Below are 16,535 nucleotides of genomic sequence, written 5' to 3'. Positions count from 1 at the left end.
TGGTCAGCACAGGTGTATGAGGAAATTATCTGAGACGAGAGAAAGAAACACCTTAAAGGAGTAAAAGGGTTGATTCTTGGTCTCATAGAGGACGAGCACGAATTTGTTTTCCTGCCTGAGAGGGAAAACATACTTCATAGGGTTCTGGGTAGAACACTCAGAAGGTTCTTGCCTCAAGAATGGGAAGAAATTAACCCTCTACTAAAGGCATCCCTGGTCCCATCTAACAACATTATAAATAAGACATGAAGGGATCAGACACATTCCAAGTCACTTACCTGCAGTTTAGAACCCAGCTACAAAATATTTGTAGTAATTCAAAAGCACCCATCATACAGGAGTTAAAATTCAAAATGTATGATATCCACTAAATATTACCAAGCATGCAAAGACACAGGAAAGGTGCCAAAGCAATTCAGTGGGGGGAAAGGAATTTTTTTTCAACAAACGGTGATGAAACAATTTTTTTTTTTTTACAAATAGTTTATTGTCAAATTAGTTTCCACATAACACTCAGTGCTCATCCCCAAAGTGCCCTCCTCCATGCCCATCCCCCCCTCCCCCCCACATCCATCAGTCCTCAGTTTTTGTCAACATTCAAGAGTCTCTCATGGTTTGCCTCTCTCCCTTTCCCCCACCATTTCCGCCCTTCTTCTCCCCCTTGTTCCTCCGTCAAGTTCCTCCTAATCCTCCTATACGTGCAAAAAATATGGAACGCTTCACGAATTTGCGTGTCATCCTTGCACAGGGGCCATGCTAATCTTCTCTGTATCGTTCCAATTTTAGTATATGTGCTGCCGAAGCGAGCACGATGAAACAATTTTATAGCCATATGTTAAAATGTTCACCTCAACCCTGACCTCAAGCTTTGTATAAAAATTAACCCAAAATGGATTGTTGTCCTGAACTAATGGCTAAAAAACTATAAAATGTGTAGACAAAACCAGAAGGATATAGTGATTTTGGGTTTGACAAAGACATCTTAAATATGATGCAAATTGGTTGAAAAGATAATATATTGGACTTCTTCAAAATTAAATACTTTTATTCTTTAAGGAATCTTTGAAAATGGAAAGGCAAAGCTATCAACTAGGGGACAATATTTCCAAAATATTTAGCCAACAAAGGAATTTTATCTAGAATATATAGAGAACTATGATAATTCAATAAGACAAACAATCCAATGAAAGCGGGCAAAAGATTTGGACTATTTCATTAGTGTGTGTGTGTGTCTGGGTGTGTATCTGTGTACACATAGATCATGTTGAACATTTTTTCAGGTATATGTATCTTCTTAATGGCAGATAAACACCAGAAAATGCTCAACATCATTAATCATTAGGGAAACGCAAATTAAAACCACAATAATATACTACTAGACTCCCAGTAGAATGAATGGCTACAATTAAGAGGTTTACCAATACCAAGTGTTAGTGAAGATGTGAAGCGAGTGTCTCTCATGCACTGATGGTGGCAATGTGAGATGATACAACCACATTGGAAAATAGTTTGGCAGTTTCACAAAAAGTTAAATTTTCACCTAGCATGTGCCCCCTAGTCATTCCATTTCTATGTATTTACTAAAGGGAAAAGAAAGCCTGCATCTATAGGAAAATGTGGATTTGTATGTTCACGGTAGTTTTATTTGTAATAGCCAAGAACTGGAAACAACCCAATGTTCATCAGTTGGAGAATGAATAAAAAAGCTGTGATGTATCCATGCCATATAATATTACTCAGAAAAAAGAAGATCATGGATAAATGCAAAAGAATAGATGCAACTCACAATACTTGCATTGAGTTAAAGAAGCAAGACAACAAGAGTACATACAAACCATATGATTGTATTTATATAAAATTATAGAAAATAGAAATCCATGGTGTCAGAAATCCTATCAATGATTGCCTGGGGCTGGGCTAGGGGTAGAAGAGGAAATTTCAAAAGGGCAGTGAAACTGATTGAGGTTGATTGATATGTAAATTATCTTGATTGTGGTAATCCTTTCCATGAGGTATTCATGTCAAAACTCAAATTTCCACTCAGTGCATCAGTAGTTTATTTGATTTCCCCCTAAGTTTCCTCCCTCCTTAGGGCCAAGGCACCATCCTGGACAACTGAGAATATTGGTTGTTTAAAGGTCAGTACTGTATTCTTCTCAGGGAACCGCTCTAAGAAGCGGAGAAATGCACCACCCAAAGTTTTCACCCCTGGGAGAGGATGGCAGAAAGATAATCACTCGTTGATACAGAAGTAGAATGTTTGAGTCATCTTGCTTCAACTTGGGACTATTTTGGAGGTCAATCTGAGCTCCAGAGCTTCCCATTGGATCAACTAAGGTCTCATACAAACCCCACTGAGGGTCAGCTCGTTCCTCAGTCCCATCCTTCCTTCTTCACTTTTATAGTCTCTATCTTAAGACCACTCCTCAATACTTCATACCTCTGGGTCTATCACCATGGAAACTAAGACATTAAATAGAAGTTTAGTGTTGGGTCTTTTATCAGCTGTCTGGCAATTATTGGTGGAAAGTAGGATATGGGTAGTTCTGGCGTGTTGTCAAAATATTCACCAGTGGTAAAATGGAATGTGTTTTTGGTGGGGGGCATTCACTGGCTGATGCTCAGTGTCTCTTGTTCTTGAGAAGTATAATGGAATGGATTAACTATATAAGGACTATGCATTGGGAAGCAGTTGCTGAGTGTGTTTCATTCATGGATTTATTGAACAATGATGACGACTCACTGCTGATCCAAGGCAAAATGTAAAAGGCATAGTATTTTTGCCATACTTAAGGAAAATTTCCTGTACCAAGAGTATGTGCCTTAATTTGAGACAACTCTGAAGGGTCATCCCAGCTCAATAGCTTCTGGTAGAATCAGCCACTGCTTTGTTAATCAGCTTCTGTTTCTGCTCATTGTGGCCATGTTCACTTTCTTCCAGCTGTATCTCCCAAGAGCATTTCCCAGTGAGATATCTGGATGTGACTTCTTATACTTTTCCTAATGAACCCAATTCAAGGCCTGTCCCTGCCATTTGCAGCTAAGCTGTCCCTTTTCCATGTACAGAGTTCACCTTCTGTGTCCTTCAGTGCAGCTGAGCCACTGGGGAAACAGGAAACAGGAAACAGGCTTATATAACAGAAACAAAACTGGTCCAACCCATTTCTATACAGCAACCAGGGACTTTATTCAAAGCATGATTGATACTCAGAGACCTCTAGGCTTTTGAAGGGAAGCAACAGCACAAAAAGAAAGATGAAGATGAATTACCAGGACAATTATTTCTTGAGGAAAGAAAGCTAATTGGTCCAGAGCAGAGGAAGCTAAACACTTTAATTGGTATTCTTTATCTAATAGTGATCTGTGGTTTAATCAGCTTTTCCTTTGATTACCTCTGAGATTGAACAACTTTTTATATTCTTAGAGTCCATTTGTGTCTTTTCTTCTGTGACTCCCTTGTATATATTGTTTGGTAATGTGTTGGCTGCATTACACATAAGAGAAAGAAGATTTTGCTCGTTTGATACTGTTCTTGTTTCTTCTTATTTAGCTTTAGAGTCCACTTGATTTCTTTCTCTCTCTTCCTGCTTTGTCTTGAACCAATATTCTTTTTCTAAGGATAATGTTCTTTTCTAAGGATGTGTTCTTTAGGTTATCATGATATAGAAATCATTTTTGATGAGAAGCTTTGATGGGAAGAGTGCCTTTTTTAGTGGAGTCTCAATTAGAAGCATATTTCCAATGGGCAGAAACAATAATTCAGGACTCGCTGACATTTAATTCTATTAAATGTCTTCCCTTGGTTGTTCTAGTTGAGATCCTTTGTACATAACAAAATTGTAATCAATTATCAGTGTATATACTATATATGCCATAAGATGTTCTTCAGTAGATGCACCTGAGTCCGTCAGTGGTGTTTAAAAAAGAGAGAAGAAGGGAGAAACAGAAGCAGAGAGGAATTTGTATAGAGTGTGTAGGCTCAGAATGGTGAGACAATTTAGAAGTAGTCATTTGGGTACAAAGAATGTCCAAAATAATGATGATTATTAAATGTTTCAGATCTAGTTCCAAACTAAGTATTAACAGAAAAATTCAGTATCTTTAAAAAGGATGGATGGTCCCCTACAATTCACCTAATCTTTATTCTTCATTCAATGTCACTGGGGAGGCCATTTATATAATGAGATGATTAAGGCATCAGTCTCTGTAGCACCTTGGTCTGTATTTGAACCCCAGTGGTGTTTTTTTTTTGTTTTGTTTTGTTTTTTTAGGAAAATCACTTAACTTTTCAGAACCTCAGCTTCTTTGTCTTGGAAAGAAGCCTAGCAGTGATACCTGCTTTCTGGGGTAGCTGTTTGGATTAAATTTATGAGAACAATACCTAGAACATAACCCTGGGTAAGGGTAAGAATTGCTATCATTTTTAAGATTGTTACTACATAAATACACTAATATTCAGACACCAATTTTAAAAACCACTTGGAACAATGTTTAATTTTGGTGTAAATGAAAGTGGACATTAAAGTGTGCAATAGTAAGTTTCATAGAAATCTCATTTGGTTTTATTTATACCATGACTTAGAAAAATTTAATGTAAGTCTAACACACTTGCTGAAAATGAGCTTTTAAATCTTTATACTTGTAAACTACATCATCCTAATTATTTTAGATACATAAGCACATTTAAGTAATATGCTTTCTACCAAGATTCTTTTGTGTAGACAATACATCAAACTGGATAATATATTAATTATCTAGGGTTTTACTATACAATAGCACAACCGAGCTAAATATGGTCTATGCTTAAGAGTTCATGATTTAAGCAAGTTTTAAATATGACTCAATGTTTCTGTTAAGTTAGATTTAAAGCCAGGTCCACATTTCAAGCTATATATAGACACACACACATATATATACACATACATATATTCATATATATAGTGCTGATGCAGGGCTTGATCCCACGAACTGTGAGATCATGACCTGAGCCATAATCAAGAGTCAGACACTCATCTGAATGAGCCATCCAAGCACCTCGAAACATATTTTAAAAAATATATCTCATACCTAGTATTACCTAATAAATTTTATTTTTCTAAATTCTTTATATCACTTGTTAGAATAGATTGAAGTGCTACTTTGAATATGCTGTATATTATACACCTATTGTTGAATTTGGTTTCTAAATATCCTATGGTGTCATTTATATAAAAGACTGTAGTTGAAACAGTTTTTTTTCTCTTAGTTTCATATGGGAACATCTATTTTTGGGGATAGTTCTTTGATTTGGGAGTTGACACCCTCTTTGTAGCACATAAGGTCAATTGATGTTCTGATTTCCTTTAGTTTGGGGTTTGCATGGAACTTTTGTTTATGGTTTTTGCTTTTCCATATGCCATGTTGATTTCTTTGTTGCTTTTCAGCTTTCTAAAATATAATTTTAACTTAATGTTTTATTTCACCTAATTTTCTTTGGCAGCTCATATAATTTCAATACACTATAAAATGACTAATTGGGACAGCCATCTCCACATCTTTTTTATGAGATTTTGTTGAAGCAAAATTCAGGGATGGTAAACCAGTTGTTCAAGATAGCACATTCACCAAAAAATTGAAAATAATCAGAGAGAGAAAAAAAACTGCCTTTGGAATCAATCTACCCTTATTCTCCTCTTGTTTCTCTCTTCTCTCTACCTTTCAATAAGTCCTTCCCATCAGGAGTTACCCTTGGAAATGAAACTTACAGAACTCTCACTCATTTAGTTATTTCCCATCTATCCCTACCTCAAGGACTATGTTGGCCACATTTTCTTTCCATTCTCAATATTCGTTCTAGAATCTTAGATCAAATTCATCATTAGCTGGTTAATGGAGGAGAAACAGATGTTTGTTGATTTTCAATGGAAGGAAGAGACAGGGATGAAAGAAATCTCTGAACACAAACCATGAACTTCATGATTATACATATTTACATTGGGATGAAAATTTTAAGAAAAGCAGGGATACTACTAACACAGGCTTAATTTCCATTGATAAAGCCTTGCATAACCGTATAAACTGAGGAATCTTTGAGACTGAGGGCTAATAGAATGGGAAAAAGGACAAATTGTTTTCCTGGACCATTTTATATTATGCAGTTTTTCTATGGGGTTTAGTGTCTCTGTTTGCCATTAAGGCCTCTTCATTGTTTTTCCTTCTGTCTTCTCATTCACGAGAAATTCTAGTCTTTAACACAGAAATTCACAATATTGCCCAAGTGACATATTCTATTGTTTCGTGCATTGAGAGATCGGTGTAGAAGGATTAGTATAGTTCTTTGTTTATCACACCTAGTTAGCATGTGAGCTGAAGTGGCTTGGCTTTTTGGTTGATGGGCCAATTAATCCTTTCTCTTTCCTCTTCTCTTGACTTTCTAAATTCAACCAGAGGCTGTTAATAATTTCCAAGGATTATATGTGGGTTTTAGTGGGAAGCAAAGTCCCCAGTTAAGCTGCCAGTTCACAGGGCATACCAAAATTGTAGTACTAGACATTATCTGAGCTAATTATATATCTGTGCCTTGATTTCTATTTATGTTAATTGAATATAAATTTCTCAGTAAATCTGTCAAGATGATTGTTAATAAGGAAGCCCAATGTTGGAAGTTTCTATGTCTATGGCCTTCCTAACTAATACTTAAATAAACTTTTATTTCTAAGACTTTATGCAAGTTGTCAAATATGAAAACATTTCTTTTAGGTGTATAAAAAGCTTCAGTTTGTATACGCTAAATATTGTTATTTTTTCTGTTAAGCTCCTGTAATGTTTAAATATATGCTTGGTTGGAGATTGTGCTATTTTTTGAGTCCAGAAATGTTCATTAGTATCCTTGCAGGGAGTAAACGTAACTCTGCTGTACGCATGTATTTAGCTTCAAGTGGAGAGGAAAAGAACATTTTCAGTAGATCAAAATTATTCTCTGTGTCTTTCAGAAAATCTGTGAGAGTAATTATGAAAAGAGCATAATTATGCAAACCACTAAATGCATTTTCAAAATAGCAGGACACTTATCATTTATTTATTTTAAATATTATGATGGATTAATAGAATGAATATATACAAAGGGAATGTTTATTAACAATAGTAAGCCAGTAGAGAACACAGGCAATAAGTAGCATGAAAGATGCAGGTCAGTCTGCTCAGTCTTATTATTTAATTTTGTTCTGGATTCTGGGGTAAAAAGTATGATATTTATTGGTCCTTCCTAACATCATTCCAAAATGATTGGGTTTTTTTTCTTTCATAGTTTATTGTCAAGTTGGTTTCCAGTGCTCATCCCAACAAGTGCCCTTCTCCATGCCCATCACTCCCTTTCCCCTCTCCCCCACCCGCATCAGCCCTCAGTTTGTTCTCAGCATTCAAGACTCTCTCATGGTTTGCCTCCCTCCCTCTCCCCAACTATTTATCCTCTTGTTCTCTCCCATGGTCCTCCATTAAGTTTCTCCTAATTCACTTATAAGTGAAAACATATGGTATCTGTCCTTCTCTGCCTGACTTACTTCATTCAGCATAACACCCTCAAGTTCCATCCATGTTGCTACATATGTCCAGATTTCATTCTTTCTCATTGCCATTTAGTATTCCATTGTATAGATAAACCACATCTTCTTGATCCATTCATCAGTTGATGGACGCTTAGGCTCTTTCCATGTTTTGGCTATTGTTGAGAGTGCTGCTATGAACATTGGGGTTCATGTGCTCTTATGCATCAGCATTTCTGTATCCCTTGGGTAAATTCCTAGCAGTGCTACTGCTGGGTCATAGGGGAGTTCTATTGTTAATTTTTTGAGGAACCTCCATACTGTTTTCCAGAGGGGCTGCATCAGTTTACATTCCCACCAACAGTGTAGGAGAGTGCCTGTTTCTCCACATCCTCACCAGCATCTATAGTCTTCTGATTTTTTCATTTCGGCCACTCTGACCGGCGTGAGATGTGGTTTTGATCTGCATTTCCCTGATGATGAGGGGCGGTGATTTCAATGTGTCTGTTGGCCATCTGGATGTCCTCTTTGGAGAAGTGTCTGTTCATGTCTTCCACACATTTCTTCACTGGATCATTGTTTTTTGGGTGTGGAGTTTGGTGAGTTCCTTATACATTTTGGATACTAGCCCTTTATCTGATATGTCATTTGCAACTATCTTTTCCCATTCTGTCGGTTGCTTATTAGTTTTATGGATTGTTTCCTTTGCCATGCAGAAGTTTTTATCTTGATGAGGTCCCAGTAGTTCATTATTGCTTTTGATTCCCTTGCCTTTGAGGATGTGTCAGGTAAGAAATTGTTGCAGCTGAGTACAAGGAGGTTGTTTCCTGCTTTCCCCTCTAGGGTTTTGATGGTTTCCTGTCTCACGTTCAGGTCCTTTATCCATTTTGAGTTTATTTTTGTGTGTGGTGTGAGAAAATGATCTAGTTTCATTCTTCTGCATGTTGCTGTCCAGTTCTCCCAGCACCATCTGTTAAAGAGGGTTTTTTTTTTTTCCATTGGATACTCTTTCCCTCTGTGTTAAAGATTTGTGAGTCCAATTCTGAGTTCTCTATTCTATTCCATTGGTCTCTGTGTCTGTTTTTGTGCCAATACCATACTGTCTTGATGATGACAGCTTTGTAGTAGAGGCTAAAGTCTGGGATGGTGATACCTCCCGTTTTGGCTTTCTTCTTCAATATTACTTTGGCTATTTGGGGCCTTTTGTGGTTCCATACAAATTTTAGAATAGTTTGTTCTAGCTTTGAAAAGAATGCTGGTGCAATATTGATTGGGATTGCATTGAATGTGTAGATTGCTTTGGGTAGAAATCACATTTTAACAATATTTATTCTTCCAATCCATGAGAATGTTTTCCCATATCTTTGTGTCTTCAATTTCCTTCATAAGTTTTCTATAGTTTTAATCATACATATCTCTTATATTTTGGCTCGGTTTATTCCTAGGTATTTTATGGTTTCTTGTGCAATTGTGAATGGGGTCAGTTTCTTAATTTCTCTTTCTGTTGCTTCATTATTGGTATATAAAAATGCAACCAATTTCTGTACATTGATTTTGTACCCTGCAACTTTGCTGGATTCATGGATCAGTTGTAGCAGGCTTCTGGTAGAGTCTGTAGGGTTTTCTATGCAGAGTATCATGTAGTCTGTGAAAAGTGAAAGTTTGACTTCATTGCACTCCAGGCCTATTTCAAGAAATTAGAAAAAGCACAAGTACAGAATCTAACAGTGCACCTAAAGGGACTAGAAGGAGAGCAACAAGAGTACCTCAAACTCAGTAGAAGAAGAGAAATAATAACTATCAGGGCAGAAATAAACAATACAGAATCCAAAATAACAGTTGAACAGATCAATGAAACCAAGAGTTGGTTTTTTGTAAAAATAAACAAAATTGATAAACCTCTAGCCAAGCTTCTCAAAAAGAAAAGAGAGAACACCCAAATAGACAAAATCATGAATGAAAATGGATTTATGACAACCAATCCTTCAGAAATACAAGCAATTATCAGGGACTACTATGAAAAATTATATGCCAACAAACTGGACAACTTAGAAGAAATGGACAAATTCCTAAACACACACACACACACACACTACTGAAGTTCACACAGTAAGAGATAGAAAATCTGAACAGACCCATAACTAGTGAAGAAATTCAATCAGTTATCAAAAATCTCCCAACAAATAAGAGCCCTGGGCCAGATGGCTTCCCTGGGGAATTCTACCTGACAGTTAAATCAGAGCTAATACTCATTCTTCTCAAGCTATTCCAAAAAATAGAAATGAAGGAAAACTTCCAGGCTCATTCTATGAAGCCAGATCACTTTGATTCCCAAGCCAGACAGAGACCCAGCAAATAAAGAGAACTACAGGCCAATATCCTTGATGAATACGGATGCAAAAATCCTCAACAAGGTACTTGCAAATCGAATCCATCAGCACATAAAAAGAATTATCCACCAAGATCAAGTGGGATTCATTCCTGGGTTACAGGGCTGGTTCAATATTAACAAATCAATCAATGTGATACATCACATTAACAAAAGAAAAGATAAAAGCCATATGATCTTGTCAATGGATACAGAAAAAGTATTTGCCAAAATACAGCATCGCTTCTTAATAGAGACCCCTGAGAAAGTCAGGATAGAAGAACTTACTTAAGCATCATAAAAGCCATCTATGAGAAGTCCTCAGCTAACATCATCCTCAATGGGGAAAAACTGAGACCTTTCCCCCTGAGATCAAGAGCACGACAGGGATGTTCACTCTCACCACTGTTGTTTAACATAGTGCTAGAAGTTCTAACATCAGCAATCAGACAACAAAAGGAAATAAAAGGCATCAGAATTGGCAAAGAAGAATCAAACTTTCACTCTTCACAGACGACATGATACTCTACATAGAAAACCCGACAGACTCCACCAGAAGCCTACTAGAACTGATCCATGAATTCAGCAAATTTACAGGATACACCATTTTAACATATACTTATTAGACTTTAGATCACTTTTACTGATTTCATAGACCACTGTTTTTAAATTTCATAATTTCATTTTTGTTTACATCATAATTTTTATTAATTTTTGTTTTCCATGGAATATTTCACTGACAGGTTTTTATTTATGAGAAAACATGGGAAAGTTTTGCATCATTGGCTATGTCTAAGAATGTCCTTAAGGAGGAATAAAACTAGATTAAAACTTAAATTTTTACAATAAATATCGCCCACCTGAAATGTGTTCTAGCTTTTGTTATAGTGGGTAACTCGTCAGATGGCCAATTCAGTCTTTAATTTTTCTTTGTCTATAAGTTATTTGTTACTACCTGGATGTTTGTAAAGTTTTTTCTTAATTCTGTAAATTTAAAAATAATATAAACATTATTTTGACATGGATATCTGGATATCCTGTCACAGGGTTGCTTGCTGCTCAGTAAGTTCTTCTACCCCAAAGTTGCAAGCATTTCTTCTGGCTTTAATGTTGATATCTTCCTCTATATTATGAAGTCCTGTATGGATATTAATATTTATTCTATTATTGTTATAATTTTACTTCCTTGCAGAGTACCTGACATATTTGTTAAAGTCATTGAATTCTTGAATGAATTGTTCTAGCAGCTTGAGAGAATAATATTTAGAGCTTGCAAATGATAATGCAGGGTCTAAAGAGTAATCAAGAGTTTGAAATAAAAAATCTATTTAAGAAGTTACTCTCTCCTGTGAAATGAAGACCAGATTAGAGTTATTTCTGTCAGAAACAGTAATGTCAATACCTTATGGTAGTATCAATAGCCAAAACTCCAACGATCATCAATTAGGTTATAACATCATCAGGAAGCCCTTGGGGAATTCATTTAGATGCTGCCAGGATTCTGACAATAATCTTTCTTCCTTTATTTCTTTTTTATTTTTTCTTAAAATTTTTAACTTTTATTTATTTTTGAGAGATTTGAGAGACAGAGTGAGCAGGGGAGGTGCAGAGAGAGAAGGAGACACAGAATCGGAAGCAAGCTCCAGGCTCTGAGCTGTCAGCAGAGAGCCCAATGTGGGGCTCAGACTCACGAAATGTGAGATCATGACCTGAGCCAAAGTCAGCTGCTTAACCAACTGAGCCACCAAGGCGCCTCTGACAATCATGTTTCTATTTAAAATATTCTGGACATGTTTGTTACAGCCTTATTTGGACAAATGGTGTCAAGCCTGCAAAAGTCTAAGCTAGTTTGTTGATTCACAGCCATACATTTTCATAAATGATAAAGAGATACTGGAAAGAGATTATTTTATTGGTCTATGACCCGGGACAAGAAGTTGGTAGTTTCACAAAATAAATTTCTGATGTTTCCAGATGATGAAATTTACAACTGAGTGCTTTGGTAGGATCTTTGAGTTGCTGTAGCTCACCTGCATTTGATGGTGATGCTCTATCTAGTTATTTTTGTTATTGCTATTGTTATCATTTACTGACATTAAATAAACATATGTCTTTTGCTTGTGGCTCTTGAAACAAGAGGTTGGGTTTGTTGTTGTTGTTTTTTGTTTGCTTTTTTGTTTTGTTAAAGCTCGTGTGGCATCTGCTCAGATTGGAGGAGAAAAGTGAGCAGTGGGTATAGGTAGGAAAGAAAGTGAGAGAGAAAAATAATGTAAAATGGAAACCATCGGTAAAGTTTTGAGGCATGGGCACAAAACATTGAGGACATGAATGAATGAATAAACAGCCAAAGAGAAGATAAAGGTGTTTGTTTTGTATGGTAGACACTCTGAGTACAAAAACACTTTGAGGAAAAAAAATCTTCAGACAATTACTAAATAAAGTTCGTTCAATAAAACACTGCTCTTATTGTCAAAATAAAAGTCATTCCTGCTGACCTATGTATAACATTTTGGGTCTAAGAAATATATCCTCAGATGAAAGAACTATTAATGTATCTTACTTTCCCCATGACACTCATATTATACAGGGGAAGTAATCACATAATCCATCTGTTCTGGTGAAGCTCGGTCAATCATCACGTGTTCTCTAACCTCTGCCTTACAAGTAAAATGATAGCAGTGTAAGAAAAGCAGCACATGCCAGTGATGTAGCATTCAGGGAGTGAGTCTGGTAACATGATCAGTTTCATTTCCTTTTAAGTAAGTCCATTTTATGTATGAATTTTGTGTGAAATTACTCCCATAGTTGACATGAGGAAGGGAGGTATTCATGATCATAACATTATTGCTGATATTAAAATTTAAATAAAACAAATCAACTCATCTTTTATAATCAGAAACATTTATAAACTTTTAAAAATAGTATTTTCCTTATTGAATCTGGTATTTAATTTTAAAATAATCACATATTTACATGTTTTAGGTCATTGATAATTGCATAATTACTTTTATCAAAAATGGGGGGAAATGAAATGCACTTGTATTTTTAGGAGAGAGCACATGAAAGCGTCACAGCAATCTGTACCATATGATAGACCTGGAATTCCTAGAATTTGGGGTAAAGTTACTTCCTTTGTAAGTTTCTCAAATGTTGACATGTACATCTATTGGAAGATAAGGGGAGGTGTAACAATATAATCATGAGCATATAAAAAGAGAGTAGGTGTTGCTGATATTAAAGATCCTATATTGAAAGAGATAGAGACCTATAATAACTATACTTTCTGAGGAAGCTGGTTCAAATAGAGGTATTAATGGATGTGGAGGAATAACAACACAACATCACACTGTTGACTGGACGCAGCTATCATGAGTAGGATCCTCCTGTTCCTGGAACTGGTGAATTATGAACAGTTACCAAAATGGGGAATACTGAAGCAAGTTGTTGGTGGTCCGTAGAAGAGTCAATTTTGGTCATGCTAAATTCTTGAAATGTATATTAGATAGGCAGGTGGGGATATCAACAGGATATTTGAATGCAAGGACCTGGAATTCAGGGGGGAGAGGATAAAAATATGTGAGTAGTTAGAATATAGGTAGAGTTTAGTAAGTCTGGGACAATGGTGAGGTGAATAAGGAATTCATCTCCAGTGCAGAATTTAAGGGGAGGGCACCCAAACCCTAGTAATCAAGATAAAGAATCTTTTAACTCGATATTTTTAAAATAATGTAAAATTCAGTGAGGAAAATGTCAAAATTTTACATGTCTCAATGGGATTGGCTGTGATTTACTTAAAGAATGAGTTTAGATAGAGAAGAAAATTAATCCAAGGACTAAACTCTGAAGCATTTTACTGTTTTGGCACTGGAGAGACGAGAAGAAGCCAAAAATGAAGACAGAAAGAATGGCCAGAGATCCAACTGGGGGTGTTTCTGAATGCAAGGAGGTGAAGCCCAGGAAGACGGTAGCATTTAGCTGCATCATAAGATCAGGGTTGAGTGGATGAAGTCTGAGAAATTTCTCTAGATTACAAATAAAATAAGAGATCATTCATGACCTTGACGCGAACTGTTTCAGTTGTGTGCTGGGGGCAAAAGCCTGACTGGGGTAAAAGAGAGAGAGCACAGGAGAGCGGGCAGGACAACACTTTGGAGTTTTGTTTTTATTTTTAAGTTGTGCACACATTGTGCAATGTGCTTTTTGTTTAAGGTATCAAATGTGATTTCATAGATGTATAGACTGAAATGTAATCACAGTCAAGCTAATGTAACACACACATCACCTCACTAGTTATCATTTTTTGGTGTATGTGTGGTGAGACTATTCTAGGTCTACTCCCTTAGCAAATTTCCAGTGTGCAATATAGTATTAGTAACTGAAATCCCCACACTGTCCACTAGATCGCCGGAACTTATTCGTCTTACAACTGTTAAGTTTGTACCCTTTGACCAGCATCTCCCCATCTTCTTCCTACCCGGCCTGAAGTCCCTGGAAACTACTGTTCAATTCTCTGGTTCTGTGGCTTGACTTTTTCAGATTCCATCCATAAGTTTTGCTCTAAGGGATAGCAGGGAAGGAACGACAAGGAAAAGAGGATTTGAGGTAAAGGGAGAGACTTCCTTCAAAGATAGAGGTAACATATCCTATTGGCGAAATCACAGGAATGTGACAGTAAATGTGGAGAATTGATAATGTGGGGAATAGAACATACGAACAGGAGGAATAACCTTGAGTAGGTGATAGGAGCTAGGGAGCCACTGTGTCGAAGACTTGGCTTTATAAAGGAGCATGGACAGTTCACTCATTGTAATAATAGGGAAGACAAAGTAAGTGGACACCAGAAAGAAAGTGACTAGAAATCCTTCTGTATAACTTATTTACCAAGTTGAATATTTTAAATCAACTTCTCTTTTCAAATGATCCATCCACCTGTCCTCTATACTGCATTTGACACAGTCCATTACTCTATTCTATATTGAAAAAGAAACAGAATCCATCAAATGTGAACTCTCCTTACCTTTTAATCTCTGACCAGATTTAGCTGTGATGACACTAATCCTTCTTTCCCCCAAGAGAGTCCCCAGTGAAAGTTGGCTCTCCTCCTGAGATCCATTTCTTCCTATGCTATGGATTCTATCACATTTCATCAGCGCGCGCGCACGCGCGCGCACACACACACACACACACACACACTTTACTTCCTTCATTATTCCACTTCTTACCTGGATCTTTATCTTCCCCATGTTTTCAAGTCCCTCCCTTGCTCAGGTCACTGCCACCTAAAAGAATATAAACACCTTCTTTAATACTCTATTGCTTTAAAAAATCCCTACATAATTCCCTTTTTTTTGTAGCCATTTCTCAAAGAATCTGCACTCGTTTTACTTTTTCATCCAATTTTTAAAAATTGAGGTATAATTGACTTCTAATATGAGTTTCAGGTGTACAATGTAATGGTTCAGTATTTGTATATATTGCAAAGTAATCAGTACATTAAGTCTAGTTAACATCCATCACCATACACAGTTACAAAAAATTATTTTTCTTGTGACTTGAGGACTCATAGCATCTACTCTCTTAGCAATTTCCAAATATGGACTAGTGTATACTTTGCTCTACTCAGTATAATGTACATTCCATCCCCAGGACTTATATTTTACAACTGGAAGTTTGTGCCTTTTCATATTCTACCACTGTACCATCCATACTTTAAACATTACCAGAGCAATTATTATAATCATCAATTTATAATCTTATGTGTTATTTTTATTAATTAATTAATAATAACAGTATTAGCAGAAGTATGAACTACTTCAAACATGCGAGCAGACATACATAAATAAAATTAAGTTAACCTATAAAAGAATAACCTAACTTGAGAAATTCAACAACGAATCAAATCATAATCAGCTTTGTACCCCTCTTCACCTGTATTTCTTTCTACTAACCCAGAGAAAACAGGCAACTCTCTGGAATTCATTTATCCATCTCATAGGTATTTCTTTTTATCTTTTAAGGAAAATCTATGTAAGCCCAGAAAATAGATTTTTCTTGGCATGCCTCAACATTTTATATTAATTGTATTATACTGTGTGTGTCCTACCACTGCTTTTTCCCTTCAAGTTTATTTGTGAGATTTGTCCATGTACATGGATCTCTAGGTGTTCATTTTAACTGTCAAATAATATTTATTATATGAATTTACCGCTAGTGGTACATTGCATTCCAAATAAATGGATAATGGTGTTGTTTTCATTTTTCTCTCATTAAAAAATCTTGCAATGAATATGTTTGAATGTTTCCTTACAGACAGGTTGGGTGTTTCTCTAGTGCAGTAGTTCTCAGAGTGTGGTTTGGGGCCAGCGAGGTCAAAGTTATTATTATAAAATAATTGTAGTTTTCACGCTCTTTCTCTCGTGGCTGCAGAATGGAGTTTTCCAGAGGTAACATGACATGTGCTATGACAACAAGTAGAATGTGGAAGGGGGTAGGAGAACTCCAGCTCTCTTCTATTAACAGACAGTAAAAAGATCTGCAAAACTATAAAATAATGCCTCCCTTTCACTATTTTTGCTTATAAAAAAGTAATAATTTTATGAAAACATATTATACATTAGTCTGATTACTTTGTTATTTTTACTTTTAAA

The 16,535-nt window shown here is 36.1% G+C and overlaps 1 non-coding gene across 1 annotated transcript; it reads right to left on the bottom strand.

Annotated features, from left to right (window-relative positions):
• Nucleotides 1-703: 703 nt before the first annotated feature.
• LOC120233051 lies at nt 704-810 on the bottom strand. The gene has a single exon (XR_005528707.1). It is a non-coding gene; the product is annotated as a U6 spliceosomal RNA (small nuclear RNA).
• Nucleotides 811-16,535: the final 15,725 nt, after the last annotated feature.

The sequence above is a fragment of the Hyaena hyaena genome, unplaced genomic scaffold (genome assembly GCF_003009895.1).
Source record: "Hyaena hyaena isolate Hyena2069 unplaced genomic scaffold, ASM300989v1 scaffold_81, whole genome shotgun sequence".
Taxonomy (NCBI): domain Eukaryota; kingdom Metazoa; phylum Chordata; class Mammalia; order Carnivora; family Hyaenidae; genus Hyaena; species Hyaena hyaena.
Note: the sequence above shows the minus strand (reverse complement) of the source record. Positions and strands in the feature narration are given on the sequence as shown.